Genomic DNA, 18,925 nt, shown 5'->3' with positions numbered 1-18,925 from the left:
TCCAGTGGAAAAGGCTTGAAGTTTGTGCATCATTAATACCTATCAGGTATCTGAAGGTATGTTTCTTATCTCCCCTGTACCTCCGCTCCTCCAGGGTATTCATATTTAGATCCTTCAACTTCTCCTCATAGGGCTTCTGAAACAGACCCCACCTACCACTTCTACCACCACCACCACCATCATCATTTTGGTTGCCTTCCTCTAGACCATTTCCATCCTGTCTATCCTTTTTGAGATACAGTCTCCAGAACTGAACACTGTACTCCAGGATCAAGCCTCTCCAAGGATCTGTTCAAGGGCATTATCACTTCCCTTTTTCTGCTAGTTATATCTCTCTCTATGCAGCCCAGCATCTTTTAGTAAGGATATTTAAAGAACAGTATGAGAGGATGTGGTTGGGGACATAAGAGTCAACCCAAGGAGGAATTTGGTCACCCTGATGCAGAAGGGCACTGGAATCTGACCATTATTTCTAAGATTACTCTGTAGTATGTGCACCATAATAGCTGCACTGCATGCCCTGCTACTGCCTCAAAGTTCATAGATGTGAGCTCTGCACTCATACCAAAACAATGGTCTGCTGAGGACATTTTTTTGATTTAGACTGCTCTTCAGTCTCAAATCTTTGAATGCCTACAAAGGTCTTTGGACAGTGTATGAATCCATTGCTTGAAAATACATTTGTCTAGTGTAAAGAAAAGTGGATTTATTTTTTAAGTGTTCAAGTATGTGTAACCCCTACTCTGGATACTACTTAAAGCTGGGAGGACACCTGATGCTAGGGCTGAGTCCCTGACTTACTCTCTCAATCCTGATGTGCATTCTTTGAAAGGGTGGGGGGCTTGTTTGACCTCCTTGATCCCAAGTTGTATTGGAGGTTAATACCAAAGGAGATACTGGACAAAATTATGTTCTTCCAAAATAATAGTCTTTACTGAAAATGTCTGAAGTGGAAAAAAATGGCAAGTCCCAATACAGTTGCAGAAAATTATAGGGAGTTATTGATCTTTACTGTGGTGCCCTTCTGGTTTCCCCTCACTCCTTTGTCACATATTTAAGGACTTCTTTGGCAGGCATGGAGGAGTACACTAGTAGTTAGCACAACACCATGAAAACCAAAGAAGCGAGGGTTTGAATCCTGCTTCTTATGACCTTGGGCAAGACACTTCACCTCCCATTACCTCAAATACAGCTTACATGTAAGTACATTTAGGCAGAGACATAACAATGCCTGAATTGTAACTCACCTTGAGCTCAGATTTGGAAAAAATGAGTAATTAAATCCAAATTATTGGACTCTCTACCTCCTAAGGACACTTGTATCAGTGCATGTCTCACTTCTATTCCTCCTCTTCCTGGACTGAGATGGACTCCTGTATCTCTGGAAATAGAGCACTGGATAGATGCTCTCCTTCTCCTATATGTCTGATCACCTCTAGACAGGCACTTAATACTTTCCTTCTCAGGCTCCTGTAGAGATCCTTGTTTGCCATGAACTTCAATAAGGGACTTCTTTTCTCCATTGAAAGTCAGGCCAAGGGTAAGAGATTTAATCCCTCATAAAGAGGATATTCTCCACCGCACTTATGAACCCAACAGGAAAGGTATCAAAGCAACTCCACAGAGAACTTTGTGTGTGGCCTTCTTTCTCTATGAAATACTATGGAGCAAGTATGATAAAGGCAGGTTTTCCCCTTTACAGGACCTAGAGGCTTTCTTCCTTTAAGTCTCCTTACCCATGATTGATCTGAACATAAAATCCTCAGGCTGCTTCAACCCACCCTAGAACTGTACCACTGTGGCCAGTTCCAAACAGAAGTTTCATAGCAAATGGTTTAGACTAAAACATTACCCTGATATTCTCAATATGTTCCCCACTGGGAGGAGTATAGGGCAGGTGAAGAAACCATAGACTCCTTTACATGTATGTTAATATGTCTCTATTGCCACCTCCTTCTTTCTCTGACATTCTCACTATATCCTAGTGGTTAGAACAGCAGGCTGAAAGATAAGGAAGTTGGGGTTCAAATCCCCCTAATACTCTTTGTGACCTTGGCTAAGTCACTTCACAGTCCATTGCCTCAGGTACAAACAAAACACTTTAAGCCCTCTGGGGACAGGGAAATACCTGCAATGCAACTTGCCTTGAACTATCAATGAAAACATGCAAGATAAAATTAAATAAATGTCTATGATGTCCTGTGAAAGCTTTTTTGTTTATTTGGGGAGAGAAAGAGTGGGAGGGGACAGTAGCTAGTACTTGACTCTGTGAGGAGTCTCTCAACATTATGAGTAGGGGATGGGGATGCACATACAAAAGACTGCCATGGACAAATGTTTAAATGATTCCAGTGCTCAGATGCCAGACTAAACCCAACAATAATAACAATGATCCTTAGAATCATGCCAATATCTTAGAGCCTGTCTGATTCTAACCTGGAATGGTAACTCTATGCCTTGTAAATTGTGAGGTTGGGGCAATGCTTGAAAAGGTTCTCTAATGAGTCACTGTTTTGTTTGAAAAGACCTATTTCTGGTTTTGAATATGTGCATGTGTTTAATAATTTGAGTAAAATATATGTTAATTCTATATAATGTTGGCAAATAGAAGTGTGGTCAATTGAATTCATCCCTAAGGACTGATGGGTTCAGTTTTACAGGGTCACTTCTTGTGCATGGCCTTCATTTTTCAGGCCCTCTGTTTCCAGTAAGTTAAGCTTTCTCAAGAGAATGCTCAAATTAATGATCTCAGGCTTTTTAACTTGCCCATGGCAGGTAACATACTCAAATTAACAAGTTAACACCAGGTCCCAGCAGTTATTAAATAGCATCCACTTAGCAAGCAGTTGTTTAATAGTGTGGAAGGCAAGTATGCCACGATATTTAGTGTGAGCTTGGTAACCCTTTATTTGTATATGCTATTCCTTCATTTGCATGTGAGGGCACCACTTTTTTGTGCGCTCATGCTAACATCTTCTGGACCACTTTAATGCAAATGGCATGGTCCTTTCTGCATCACTCGCTATTTTTTGTGTGCAAACAATGACCTTAATGTGTATGCTAACATGTATTACATTGTATTACATAGGCCACCATGTTAGGTATTATCTGACCACTTATTCACAGAGAATTTATTTTATTTTATTTATTTAAAACTTGTAAACAACAAACTTCTATACAGTTTTGTGATCAGAGCAGTTGTATTTTTGGTCTTTTTTTTTTTTTATAGAAATGAAAGATGATATGAAAGCAAAAGAATAAGAGGTTAGAAATTTTGAAATATTAAATAATATGTACTGTATGCAGTACACAGGGTTGAGAGTCCATGAATTCATATCATGTATTGATATGTCAATGAGATATAAATAAATCTCAAATATCATGTATTTGGAAAAAATATTTTTTTGCATGTACATACCAAGGGGCCTATGTACTAAAGCACATTAGTGTTACCACAAGTTAATGCAGATGTTAGCTAAGGCTCAAATACTAAGCATTCTATAGAATGCGATTTGCATGTCCAATGGTAACACTAAACTCCATGCAAATGCCCAAAAGTAAAATATCTAGCTATATCAATATATATTTAAATGTCCTTATTAGGTATAAAACCTAGATGTACTGTCTAGCATTAATCCTTAAGAGGTTTAAAGTAGCCTACTAATGGCAGAAAAGTTAACTATACTTCACTGTGTCCAGCAGGAGAGTAAACAGTTTCGTCCTGGCAAAAAAATGCAGGCCTTCTGTGACACTAAGTGGGAGTCTGGAGATGGGTAGGGGATTTATGGCACAAAAGCCCAGTTTCAGTTTGGAAGGGTGACATAGAGTTGGTATTATAGGCCTAGAGGCTGAATTTCAATTTGGCAGTAAGTTTTAAGAAGAGCTTGGAAGCCCAATATCGGTTTGTACGGTAGGAAAGACGTTTCATCACCATAATTGACCCTTTCACATTGAGCCAGTTAGTGTGTGGAAACCTTATATGTTGAGTACCACATTACTGCAGTTATGCTGTTTTCAATGCAGCTAAGGTAACACATACAGATTCTGCATATAACTATTGCACAGATCATTGATGAATCCTCATCTTGAGTATTATGTTCAATTCAAGAGGCCATACCTCCAGAAGAATATAAACAACATTCAAATGGTCTACAGAAGGGATACCAAAATGGTGTGTTGTGCATCAGAACTCTATGAGATGAGATTTATAAACCTAAATGTGTAAATACTAGAGGAGATATGATAGAGACACGCTGTCCTGAAAGATATTAATAATATACAAGAAGCAAACTATTTTCAGTGGAAAGGAAGTTATTGAACAAGAAATCGAGATATCAGGGTCCAAGGGTTTAGACTCAGGAGCAATGTCAGGAAATGTTTTTCATGAATATAGTTGTAGTAATTCCTTAGTTTCCTAACAAACAGACATGCCCCCTTTACAAAGGATGCATTATTGGAGTAGGCGTGATGGTATGGTGCATTTGTAAGAGCACTGCTTTCCAAGGTTGCCCTAATGAGTTGTGCTTCTGAGGGAAACCCCCAGATTCCAGAAAGTTTAGAGCATCAGTTGCAGAACAGGGAGCCACACAGACAGCACCAGAACATTGTGTGCAGAAGGAAGATGCAGGATCTTTCCCTCTGCAAAGAGTATGGGAGGGGAAAGCAAGGAGAAAATTTTCATTCCCAATATACTTCACAGAGTCCTAAGGTCAAGGACTAAAAGAGGTATGAGTATCTCAAGCAGTGAACAATAGCTCCTACTTTTGAAGGTCTCAAAGACGTAGAGTTCTTTCTCTGAGTTTAAGAGAGCTTGAGTTGGATTGTCCAAGAAGGATCTGGGGTCCACATAGCTGTCCACTGTGATTCTAGAAGTTATAAGAACTTTATACCGACTTCTCCAGTCAATGTAACCAGGTGCCAACAAGGTACTAGACACTGTGGAGAAAAGAAGTCCTTGCCAACCCAATATTTCAAGGAGAGAAGGAGGAGAGGAAACTGTCCTACTGAGAAAATTGGAGCAACACTGGATTTCAGGTACAAGGGACCCTGAAGATTATAGAGGGTCCCTAGAAGCATTCAATAGGGAAACCTGCCATGGTAAGAAGATAGAGACTCTGATTGCTTCTGCATTATGAATGTGTAAAAAGAAAATACAGATTCCTTGTTCAGTAAATGTATTATTTTCCAAATTATCATGACTGAAGACGTTTTGTTACAATGCATGTTTCTGTTGGAACTCTGACTGGAGAGTGAAGACTCATTTTTCTGGGTTCAAATAGGTATACCTCAGGAGCCTAGAAATGAAACTTTCCCCTTGCTCTGGAATGAGACTTACCCAGAGTGAGGGCTTGTGAATGGGATTACAGGGTGGTGGATGCGTAGCTCACCTTCCCAAAATGGACTTCAAGCAGGCATGAGATAACCACAGAGAATCCTTAATTACAAAAAAGCTATGAGATAGCAGAAGAGTTATTTAGAAGTTGAGTCTGTCAGACTGCAAGTACAGTGATGTTGCCCAGCAGAAACACTGGTGCTCTCTTATCCGGGTCTATCTGGCAGGCAACAATGACAGAATTAACAGTACTGAAATAGGTATAAGATCTATCAGAAATAGAGACACTCATGCAGCCAGATCTGCCTGGCAGGCTATGTGCTCATGTTGACTGGGTTGTTCTGGCTAGCTGGTAAAGGTGGGGAATTGTCCAGGAAAGCTACAAGAACCTAGGAGGCTGGATGTTCAGGAAACAGCCATACTGATGTTGGTGACTGATTAGATTATTGTGGATATTATGGCTAATATGAAAGAGAAAAAGTGCTGGTGCAAACCAAATATGGGATCTTGCATGATCAGCAGCCAACAGGGAGAAGTATAAAGGAGGAAAATGACCATATCAATCTAAATTAAAGAGTAATATCCTACAGACAGTCACATTCTCTGGTGTGCAGTTGGGACATATCCTTGGCAGCATGGACCAGCCAGACTAGATGGGTCAGCTGGTCTTTTACTGCCATCAACTACTATCTTTCTATGTTATTATGTTACTATATTAGTTTAACTGGCAGTTAACTTTCTATATCAGTTTTAACACCTGTTTGTACATAGAGCCCCAATTTCTTAAGACTGATATATCATGAACTATCTCTGTCTCGACTAACAGTAAAGCAATATTGTTTGCCATTTGATACATTGACCAGAAGCATCAGTCTTTACAGTTTCATGTCAAAGAACACCAGATTCAACCAAACAAATTAAAATCGAATAGATGCAAAGGAATTTGTAGCAAGCTGTGTTATATAATTAATTTGATTTTTTTTACTTAATGTGTTTTTCTGTAAATGTTACATTTTATTAGGTATATTTCTGTTTTATTTATTGTCCAAGTTTGATCTTCTATAAAAGTTAATTATCTGTTTTGATCAAATATCATTTCACACTAACATTAGTCTGTTTTGTTATAAATAATAAATTTGATTAATTTCTGTAATGTCTGTAAATGTTTTGATTTTATTAGGTATATTTCTGTTATTTGTTTTATTTATTGTATTTTATACTTCTTTCTTGTACATTGCACTGATTTTATGTAAGAAACACAATTAATCAAATATATTAGACTATGTGTAAATCATCTCCATGGATTGGATTATTTCAAATTCTTCAACAGAATACATTACAGAGGTACTCCATAGATTTTAGTTTATTCACTAATCCTTTCTCACTCATTGATTCTCTCAGCCTTCCAATTTACTTCAAGGAAGCTATAGAAGTTTATGATATATTTGGAGAAATTCATACTGAATATATTGATAAGAAATTCAGCACCTGGAAAATTTAGCTATCAGTAGGTGAAATAGTGTGTGTGAATCTGAGCAATAAAACCAACCTGCATAAGAACGTGAGGTATTCTGCATGTTTTGTAAAGCTGGGAAGTCAAGAGTGTTCATTCGTTTAGTTTTTATCACTTGGTAAGGGAGCAAAGCCATTAATTTAACTTTAACCCATGAAACAGGCCACCACAAAGTGTCTTCTCTGTAGATGTCAGATTCAGCTGATGATTACTTATACGATTCCTTTGCTGTGGTAAATCTTTATGCTCAGACAGTACCTGATGGATAGCTCAGGCACTGGTGGATAACCTACTTAAATCACTGTTCAGAACTGTGTATTATAAAAAATAAGGCCTGCCATTTCCTAAAGTCAAGGCAAACCTGGTTTGCTTCCATTGTGCTCTACTGGATGATTTATAAAGCAAGGCAGTATTTTCAGAAGTCTCCAGCCTTCAAATGTCACACTGCTGTCATGCTAGAGTTATTTTTCCCAAGGTAAAATTAGTTTAGAAGATTTATTAGCAGAAAAAAGTTAGCTCAATGTAATGAAAGCATATGGAAAGTTTCCTCTAAAGACAGAGGATAAGTTTTCACTAGGTCAGAGTTCATGCATAGAGGAATAGGAAAAGTACTGTTCTGACCTCTTACAGTTCATCAGAACCTTCTCAGCTTCATGGATCAAATATCCACCATTAAGCTAATAAATATAACTGGGTGAACCTTAGTATTTTTGGCATTTGCTTTAATGCCTGCCTCAAATCTTCTTGAAATTTGTTACCCTGTATTTTCAATTGATGAAGAAGGAGCTTTAATTCTGGAATGCTTTGAAATGAAAACTAAAAATCTACCCTGGGCAAATAGAACTGTACCATGGCATCATTTTACCACCATCTGCTATGGCACTTTATAATTTATGGTTTTATGAGGTTATTGCAATTACACCAGAAATGTAGTACTCTCCAGTTCTCTAAATTTAAGGAATTTGGTCAGATGCTGCAATCTGAGTTTTATACATTTCCCCAAGAATCAAGCTTTATCTGTATTGAGAATGTTAAAGCATTATCTGATGGAACCTCAAGGTTTCTGCACAGTCCATCAACCTTGTTTCAAGGATATACTATCTCCCACTTTCCAAAAATAAAAGAGTCAAAAGAAACCTAGGCTAAACTGTCTCCATTATCTGGCAATAGTCTTAATGTGACAGCTTCTCTGGAAACATCTGATGATAAATTGGCAGTGCCAGTGATTATAAGTGTATCACTGGCACCAGATTGAAACCGACTGCTGAAGATGTTCTATAAACATGAGGAGGAACAGATTTTTGGGAATGAAGGTCAGCATTTTTCTCATCATTGCTAAACTTCCATAGAGTAATGAGTAGACCAAACCATGTGCTATGGAATATCCTCTAGGAGTTTCTACAATTTTATAAGCCTGGGTGTCCATCAGAAGAATCTGAGAATTATCTGGTAAGAGAGGGGATGACGTTGAGATAGTGAAAGAAGTTTAGTCTCTCATTTCTCTCAGAAGTTTGGGAGAGAGGGAAAGCTTGTTTTATGTCCCCGGTGTCTCTAGAGTCTTGTGTTAGGTATAGAGAGCCACACAGAAAAGTTCCTGTGGCAGAGCTTCTGATGCAGCACTAGAAGTACTTGTTCCTGAGGAATCCAGCAGTAAATTGGAGAGTATTTTTGCTCTGAGGGAATAAACCTCTCACCCTGAGCCTGTCTTTCTATAAAGGAAAGGGGAACCCAGTCTGAGTTGGGGGTAACCAGCATGGAGCAGCAGTTACAACCCTAAAAGTTTTGCTGGGAAGACTGGATGGACCAGCTGGGTCATTTACTATATTACTATAATTTTATATATATGGTATATATATATTTATATGTATACATATATAAGCTTGATACACAGCAGATTGGGGCATGAACATGTTATCCAGCTAAGGTTAGCTAGATAACTTGTCCAGGATATTCAGTTTAGTGCTGCCAATTAGGTGCTCCACTGAATATAGCTAGATAAAGTCCTAATTAACCAGATAACTTATCCAGATAACTGAATATTGGAGTCAATAGGATAACGTATCCAGCTAACTTGCAGGATCATTCAACAAAGTGTATTATGGCATTAATACACTCGATAAAGTGTTAATGCATGCTTGGTTTAGGGGCCAGTTTTAGATGCAGAGTGAGATGTACAAACAGCACAGTACAGCAAAATGAAGATTTGAAGTCATTTGGAGTGAGGAAAGTCACAAAGATGAGATTTCTACTATGTTATCTCACCCTAGCATGATGGTACCCTGTTATAGAGGTAGAGGTACCCTGTTATAGAGGGTACCATCAAGCTAGGGCGAGATAACATAGTAGAAATCTCATCTTTGTGAGACTTTCCTCACTCCAAATAACTTCAATTCTTCACTCCGGTGTACTGTGCTGTTCGTACATCTCACTCTGCATCTAAAAGTGACCCCTAAACCCTAAACCACCACCAACACTTCACCTCGAGGTATTAGCTGTCCCTCCTATAGAGATATAAATAGTTGAGTACTATGGATGCCTTATAAACAGTCTCTCCATCTCTCTCTTTCTCTTCTTCATGAGCTACAAAATAGAAATACTGTGTGGTGCAGGAACTTTACCACACCCCATTATACTTCCTCTGGTAGCATGTGGTAATTTTAAAATTACCATAAACATGCCCCTTTTTCTTACCGCTCACATTATAGCATTTTGATGAATCTAGGCCTTCATTCTGCCCCCAAATGCATCCAAGTTATCCAGATAAGTTTTAACTAGCTAACTACTTAGCCAGTTTACTTAAAGGCAATCAGAGCATGGGAATTTAAAAAGCATACAGTTTGTCCATCTAAGTACCAAACTTGAGCCTGGATTCACTAATGCCGCAAGGCTTAGTGAATCCCGGCGCTAACGAGGGGCTGGGGTGAAGCGGGGGGCGGTCCTGCGCTAGCCGGCAGTGGTCGCACCGCCGCGATGTGATCGCTGCCGGCGTCGCGCCAAATAACTACACCATAAAAGGTGTAGATATTCGGCATGAAACAGGCAGCGAAAAGGCTCCTTACCTTTTCGCTGTCGGCGCTGCCTTCGCAAAGTCGGCCCTGGTGACGCCCCGACTCCTCCTCTTCCGGGGCCGACTCCGCCCCGATGCAGCTAGCGCAGGCCTGCGCTAAGCTTTCCAACTATCGCACGCTTGTGCTGGGAGCGCAAGCGTGCGGTAGCCTTAGAAAATAAGGCCCTTGGCCAGATAAGTCATTTTAATATTGACTAGGAACATAAGAAGTTGCTATACTGGGTCAGACCAAGAGTCCATCAAGCCCAGCATCCTATTACTAACAGAATTCTAGAGCTTAATTATGCATTGAGTGAAAAATAATTTTCTCCAATTTGTTTTAAATATGCTACTTGCTAACTTCATGGAGTGCCGCCTAGTCCTTTTATTATCCAATTCACATTTACCCATTCTAGTCCTCTCATGATTTTATAGACCTCTGTCTATATGTATGTATAGGTTCCAGTCATTCATGTTTTAGTTTTTCAACTGAACTTTTTAAATGGACTGCTGTGATTGTTGCTTCACCCATTATTATTCCTAATACAGCATAGTTTTGTTCATTGCTGTAGTAGAAAACACAATGAAAGGAGTTTTGTTAATGCTATTAAACATTACTGGCATATTTTTAAGAATGCTGAGCAGGCTTTTTATGTTTCTAAGAATTGTCTTGCATACTGCAGCTTCTTTAGGATGCCAGAATAGTCTTTAATGGTTGTCAAACTCTAAGAAAACATGACAAGATAGCTCTTATCAGTTTGATTAGGACACTACATATGTTAGTAACAAAATTGCATTCAAATTTATATCTGTGCTGATTCAATAAAATTCATTCTATGAACTCTCTCTTAGAATATGGTAGAATATGAGAATCACAAATTAACCTGAATAGGAAAATTAAAACATGAACATATGTCTATATAATGTAGGTAGATTTAAATGAAATGTCAATAAGACTAAAGTTACCATGCATTTTTTTTCTTTAAAGGAATAATTCCTTAGCACAATGTGGTTTGCCTAAAATTCACCTTGATATACTATAATAATGTCCTTATTTTGTATTTGCAACCTATCAGATCAGAGCTACAATCTAATTACAAAGCACAGGAACCCCCTGTATGTATACAACATAGGAACCAAGGCAAGTCTAATACAGACTATTACAGTGAATATTCCCAAATTATTTTTAACCTGTGGTACATCTGAAAATTGGAATGGAGATGAGGATATAATGGCCTTAGGGATTCAGAAACCCAGCATTGCTGGTAATTTGTGCTGTAACATGACTGACCACAAAAACCTGTGAATATTTCCCTTCTTGTCTGCTTAATAATCTATTCCTAACAAAAGGTCAGGCTCACACTGCATTCATTGAGAAGAGTGGACAACATTCAATTGTTCCTCTTGGGGAAGAGAGGAAAGAAGTGAGAGAGAGAGAGCAATGAAGAAACAGTTTTAATTATTATAGATTCCGTTAAATTCTGTGGAAGGAAGAAGGGGAAATAATAAACAGGTCTTTATTTAGAAGCTTCTCCTTTGAAAAGCAAGTATCCGCTTAAAAACTGAAATAGGGACAAATGGCAGATTTTTCATGGACAATCACAAAGCCATGTAATCATGAGGTAAATAAGTGGAAACCTGGATGTGGATGTGCTGTACCATTCCCCATGCAGTAGAAGTCACATAATATTATATTCATCAGTAACATAATATTATATTTATGTACATGTGAAAGAAAAATATTGCTGTGAAGGTCTTTAAATCAAGTTGTCACAAACTAAAATAACTTTCTTATTAGTATCTGGTTCATGCTGTGGTCCAGATATAAGATAGTATATAAGTGCAATGATTCCTTTGAATGCATCATGCCAATTCAACGAACAGAAATGACACAAAATGAGCAATCATTTGATTTAGGCTAGAGGTACATTTTTAAAGCAGCATTTGAGAAGAACATACTGCTAACCAGTTAAACATATTGGGATTTTTATATAGATCGGCTGCACACTGCTTTAAAAATCTACCCAGCAAGCATCACTTTTTCTGGACACTGATCAGAAGGATGCTTAGACAGAGTCCAGACATCTCCAGCAACAACTCATTTCATAAATTAAAAAAAATATAAGACAAAAGACACAGTGCATGCTAAATAATCAAATTCAGTTCACCACACATACACACAAAAAATATAGAGGTTGCACCCAGGAGTTAGGCCTTTTACAAATCTAGATCTTGGTTTTTATTAAAACCTACTCTTTCACAAGGAGGTGCAGTACTATTATTAAATTATAGTGTTGAATATTAAATTGTATTATTATATGACAGTTCATTATACTACCAAGAAAGCTAAAATGTCAGTACTTCTGGGAGCAAGCAGAACCATATTCTACCACACTTCTCCACACAACTTTTACAGCAAGCATGCCACAACTACATGGAAAAAAAAACTGTTCAAAAATACTAAAAGTCCACACAGTAGAGGTGCAATCACTGCAAATCCCTGAAGAGGACAAGTGTTGCAATAACTTCTCTGCAGTTGGATCATATCAATACCAAACTGACAGGAAGCTCACCTCTGAGTTCACACATCTACTTAAATTTGAAATTAAAAAAACTTAAAACACTAAGAAGACAATTGTACAAACAGGAAGCACAACTTCACACAAGACAATGCAGGACTAGAGAATGAATAAGTTGGAGCTTGATAATCTTTAGAGATAGTGAGGGAGTTTCCAAATTCATAACTTCAAGCAATTAGAAAGGAAATGAAATTTTATAAAAAAAAGTATTGGGCAATTCATGCAGTATTCATTCAACACAAAAGCATATAAAATAAAGGTGCAAAGACAAGAGGAAAGGTCCATGGTATGGTGTGTTTCAAAATATGCAACACATGCCAACACACACACACACAAAACATTTTGGATTCATTCCACAGTGTTTCTAGAAATGATCTCAGGTATTTCAATGAGTATGAACACACAGTACAAACTACCCTTGTGCATTTCACTGGCACGGTTCAGTATCTAGATTGTCTATTGCCCTAATTTGGAGCTGGAATAGCAATGATAGTGTCTTCTTCATGCTTTTCATGGGAGGTGAAACTATGGAAACATGAAGCATTGCTCTCTGTAACACATATTCTAAATTAAAGACACTTGTGGGGGAAACAGAACATCAATGAAACATGGCACTACAGACAAAATGAACAGCTTTTATAAGCTGGTGGACAAGACAACACATCATCATGATACAAAACAAACAAAGAAAAAAAAAGTTGAACATAAATAAATGTTTTTTTTTCCCTCAGGTGTTATGTCCTGATATTCTATCACTGATGAGACAGAAAAATTGTCTTATACTACTCTTTTTATTTCCTGCAAAGAAGTTAGTGCGTTAATCAAAAGAACAAAAAGAATAATTAAAAATTACTAAATATTTTCTCTCTGTTTAATCAGGGATGTATTTATATACACACACACACATATATATATATATGCATATATATATATATACATACATATGCATATACATATATAAAGATAGACATAGGTGTTATCTTCAGATTTCTTGGCAAAGAATTAGTCCTGAAGTTAGGAGAAGGTGAAGAGAGGGTTGAGGTTGGAAGGAAAGTGACAGTAACGAGCAGGGCATACCGCTTTCGGCTTCTGCAAACGACAAGAAAAAAATTTTGAATCAAATACTTTGATAAGAAATCAACTGACACACAACAAAAGCAAAAAAACCTTTCATTCAACTTCCATTAGGAGCATACTGTAAATAAAAAGGTTTTTTCTGCCAAAAATGTGAACAAATAAAAAGGCAAGACAAGGGAGGGGAAAATTAACAAAGGAATAAAACAGAGGACATGTGTACAGGTGATAGGAGCCTTGTACACACTAACATGAATGGGAGATGCTCTCTGATGCTCATAGGAATGGTTTTAAATGCATCAGTTCCAAGGAAGAACTGAAAATTTAAGCTAAGCAGATCAGATCCCCCCATAGAGAATGTGAGAGCTCTCTTATTAAAAAAAATATTTATTGACCTTAATTTGTTATGCTATTCATAATGGAAGGGAGAAAACATTTGTAATGTATTTTGTAACTTCTATAGTACAATTGTCAATTAAATAACTTTCATGTAAGACCTTCATACACAAATAAGGTAGTCTCAGGTACAAGGTATAATGTGAGTACAATATCAGGTCAAAAGATGTCTTTATCAAAATAACAAAAATTCTAATAAAAATACAAATAAAAAAGGAAACTGGAAGAAACAGAAGCAGCATTGAGGGAACAGGACATAGGAAGGTTTGTGTCTTTACACTTAGAATATATAGTGTATACACACGTATTCACCAAATATGGTGATATATTCACAATCTTTGTAGACTGAATAATATGAATTAATTCTCATACCAGAGGTATTTTTTTCCCTACAAAAGCAAACTGGTTTGCAAAATTAGGTTAATACATGGTATAATAAAATGAAAAGTGTGGTTTGTATTAAGAAAACAAGGGCAAATTCAACTGAAGCATTTTTATCAAATGTTTTATAAGAGAATGGATTTATAACAGTTGATATGAGGATGAACTATTTCACAAAATAAATTATATAAGTTAATTCTGTGCAGGTTGCTAGGCCTCATTTTATGGACCTGTTTGAAGGTCCTTTGCAAAAACAACTGAAGTTCCAAAGGCTTAAACCTTCATTTAATATAGATTGGTGATGAAGAATTAAGCATAACATGGAATAAAAAGTGTTATAAAATAAAGGAGACAATTTAAAATGTATTAATATTTATTATTATTAATTTAACTATTGGCAGGTTGGATGCCATGCTTTCTTTGGTCTAGGTTTAAAAAATTATCTTACAATATTCACAATAAATAGCTACATAGTACATGCATTATAAACGCCCTACTTCTTGGTCTGTATTATCATCTTATTAAACAATATGTTAAAAAAAAACTTGATTCCATACAGCTTACTTGATTTTAGTTTGCTAGATAGTGTTGAAACAATGAAGAAAAGAAAAGAGAACCAACACTGGATCACCAAATTCCAAATGACATAGGCAAGGCTGGTGATCAGACAGTTCATATTAATTTCTACTGTATATTAAATATTCATGTACAGTATCTTATTGAATTAGAAACAGCATAACATTAATGCCTGAGAAATAGCCCAGAGTTTCTGTATCCTACTGCTTATAAAACCTAGAATTTAGGAAGAAGGAACACATTTAAATTAAAAAAAACCCAACAATGTTCTGTCTTGTCCTTGAGGATTTAGCTACACAAGCCAGGTCATTTGATATCAACATCAACCTTTGTGATTAGGAATGAGTGCTTAAATATGACATGAAAACCACCTTCCAGCACATGTGCAAAACCTTGTTTGATCCAAATGTCATAACAAGGATTAGCATGTTTGATGAAAAAAAATGCTACTTTCAGAAAAATGATGGTGAACTGAAAGCATTTCCAAACTTGAATTACCAAAATAAAGGAGTAGCTCAGAAATGAAAAATATAGTCCATCAATTCATAGGACTAACATTCACATATAAAAAGATCTAAGTAGTCTGTGCACCAATCTATATGGTACACAGCAGCTACATAGTAGCTACATAGTAGTGTAACCAAATGCCACTACATTCACATTCTTGAAAACAGTCTGGGATTTGTAGTGAAGCTTTCCTCTTAAAACAATAGGGTTAGATATCTATCTGACTTACAAGGGATATTCAGCAGCACAGCTATGTTGCTGAATATCCCCAATGAAATCACTAGTTAGCTGGAAAAGTGTTATCCAGCTAACTTTAGACCTGCTATTGAGTAGGTCTAACTTATCCAGCTAACATAAATAAGTTTGAATATCGCTACTTCTCTGTTTGTAGGGGTGCTTTAAAAGGAACTTCTCCTAGGTCAGACTGGTTAAGTAGAGAATCATTACTGCACTGTGAACCTGCATTTATCAGATGTGTAAAAAAACTATACAAGGTTGCTGACATGCCAGAATATGCTGAAATGATAGAATGTATGCCAAATGTCAAAAAGTATGTCAAGGGAAAGCCATAAGTTTCATTCCTACCTTCAGAACTCAATTTACAAGAAATCACATGGTTTACAAGAATTCAATCCTATTAATATATATGAGATAAAATTATAATGCCAACCAATTAGGACAATGTTATGCAAACTAGCTCATTGGTGTATAAATCAGAAGTGTGACCTATTTAATCTATTACATCAACAATGATCTTTGAGACTGCTTCTGAATTGCTTTGCTGAAAATCTTGCACTCTCCTGGAATATTTCATACTTTATCTATCTTTTAGCTTGGTTTATTTTGATTATAGTGTTTATTTTGATTGTACACAACAGGTTATGTTAGCCGGATAAGTATCTCCATCCCAGAATGCTCATAATCTGCCCATCACGTATCTGGCTAACTACTTAACCAGATCAGTAGTTATCTGGCCTAATGGTGGCTACTGAATGGGACCAGTTAAGTCAAAGTTCCTACTTTCTGGTTAAGTAGCATTGAACATTGGCCTCTAGGATTTCAAGCCAAAATATACTGAGGATAACAAGGTTAGGATGAGACAAATATGTTTTGCTGGACCTGGAATAGCAATATTTGGTCTGCTTACCATTAGGGTTGACAGCTGGCTCCAGATTTTCAGGACAGGTTCTGATTTTAGCCATTACATTCCCTAAGAAAAGCAAGACTACAAGTTCATGCATGCTATAGGGTAAGACCAGCTCTGGATCAGCCTGTCCTGAAAATCTGAAGCCAGTTGGCAACTCTACTTACCATACAGCAACTAAATTAATGCAGCTCCTTCATTAAAATTTATTTTAGTTCACCTGGAAGGCATTTACTGTTCTTGTTTATAAGGATAGTCACTATTCCTTGCAATTAAAGATCTTAGGTGACCCAGAGAGAAGACCACAGTTATGCAGGAATTCTTGACTGTATAGGTGTTTGGTATTTGTGATTTTTGATTGCATTACATTCAGGAACCCTGTATCAACTTCAAATATTTTTCAGAACAGAAAATTAAATCCTTTTAAAATGAAAAATGATTGACAGAATAGCTCAGTTTTCAGGTTTGGATTAACAATAATTAATTTCTTTTAGCTCATGTTTCATAGTTTCTCAATTTGAGTTTACTACAGTAGGCAAAAAAATGGGTAGTCAGAACATTTTTCCTATTTTCTCTCATCTGATCATGGCAATTAAATTGAAAGTACAGTATATTGGCCTAGATTCATCATTCTTCTATATAGCAGATTGATGGCCTGTGAACAAAAAAAAAAGGGGGGGGGGGGGCGATAGTGCGCAGGCTGGTCGTATCTCCATGGTTCAGTTTCGCCCACTGCGGTGAGGCCACGCCATATACTATCACCCCCATAGTGCCATGGGAAAAGGTGTAATTATTTTTCACGGTGCTGCTGGCGATGATGTGAAAAACATTATCACCCGCAGAGCTGCCAGGACATAACTCCACCCAAACCCTGCCCACACTCTTCCCCTTCACTTAATTTGAATAGTACCACAGCAATGTGTCAGTATCGTGGGCGGTAGGGCGTTATCGCACGTGATAAGGCCTTAACGCACGCGATAAGGCCACATTGCAGCTTGATGAATGACCCGGATAGATCCTTATATATTATTATGGAGCCTGATTGCATGGCCAGACAGCAACAACTTGGTTCTATCCCACCAGCAGGCATCCCTTGTGTCCCTTAGGATTGATAGGCAGTAGGCAACAAATGTGGAATTTAGGGAAGGGCATACCTGAGATTTAAAAGTGGAAGTAATCTCCTATTCTCCTCTTTTGTCTGCTGCTCTTTCATTCTGTCTCTTGTCCCTCACCCACCCTCTCTTTTTAATCTTATTGGATTCATTCAATTTTGAATTTTATGCTCTATTTGAATAATTGTTAGCAGAGTATGATTCTTTTGTGTTATTTGATTTAAATTTTTACAGCTTCTATATGTCTTTCATGTTTGACAATCACTGAGGAATACATTTCACTTATTAGATTACTGTCATGGTGAGGTATTTGAGCTACCTGTCTAGAGAATGGGAGAGGGAATTACATTGTTGAACTGTAATTGGTATGTAGGCCTATGTTCAGATTGTTTGTCATGACCCAGTGGGGACTCATCCAGAAATCCAGGCCTGGACCCCTATTTGTGGTGGCTTGAGTCCCATTCATGGGGCTTGATTAGGGTTGCCAACTGGCTCCATATTTTCAGAACAGGTTGATCCAGTCCTGGTTTTACATCCCTGAATGCAGGTACTTAAAGGCTTGCTTTTCTTAGAGAATGCAATAGGGAAATAAAAAAAATTCCCAGCATGCAATGGGGTAAATCCAGGAAAGGATCTACCTGTCCTGAAAATCTTGAGCCAGTTGGCAATCCTAGGCCTGATGTGTCATATTTGGTAACAGGGTCTTGCTATTCATAGCAAGCCTCATAATGGTTCCTGCAAAGTTAGCTTTCCTCCAGGGAGAATGAAGAAGGGAGACGAGTGGCATTAGTAGTTAAGGAAACCTCAAGCATTTAATTAGATTCCTTTGTTGGGTCATCTAATTAAGTCATGGCCAATTTATCCAACTCAAAACATGATGTGATGAGTTTTCTTCCTGTCATATTTCATGGAGGGATATGGGTAGGCCTTATCCCATGTTATAAGCTATATTCTAACTTGATCCATACATAGATATTAAACACACCTTTTCTATGAACTCAGAATGAACAGAGTAGAGGACGACCAGTGAATATTAACAAGTTCATTTTCAAATATTCTCAGAAAACGTATCTGAAAGAAAACCTTCTAATAGAATGGGATAAAAAACATAGACTTATTTCCCTGAGAGCAAAGCTGTTCTATTTCAAAATTCTGCAAGATAACTCATTTGCTGGCTTTATGCTCTTTGGTTTGCACCACTTTCAACCCAATCCCTAACTCTGATCCTTATAAGTGAACAATGGTAATGGAATCCACTTGCAATA

General features: G+C 37.3%; 1 protein-coding gene across 2 annotated transcripts in view; it reads right to left on the bottom strand.

Annotated features, from left to right (window-relative positions):
* The window catches only part of KCNMA1 (potassium calcium-activated channel subfamily M alpha 1), a 1,936,781-nt gene that overhangs the window by 525,722 nt on the left and 1,392,134 nt on the right, over positions 1-18,925 (bottom strand). The window lies entirely within an intron of this gene.

The sequence above is a fragment of the Rhinatrema bivittatum genome, chromosome 7, assembly GCF_901001135.1.
Source record: "Rhinatrema bivittatum chromosome 7, aRhiBiv1.1, whole genome shotgun sequence".
Classification (NCBI taxonomy): Eukaryota; Metazoa; Chordata; class Amphibia; order Gymnophiona; family Rhinatrematidae; genus Rhinatrema; species Rhinatrema bivittatum.
Note: the sequence above shows the minus strand (reverse complement) of the source record. Positions and strands in the feature narration are given on the sequence as shown.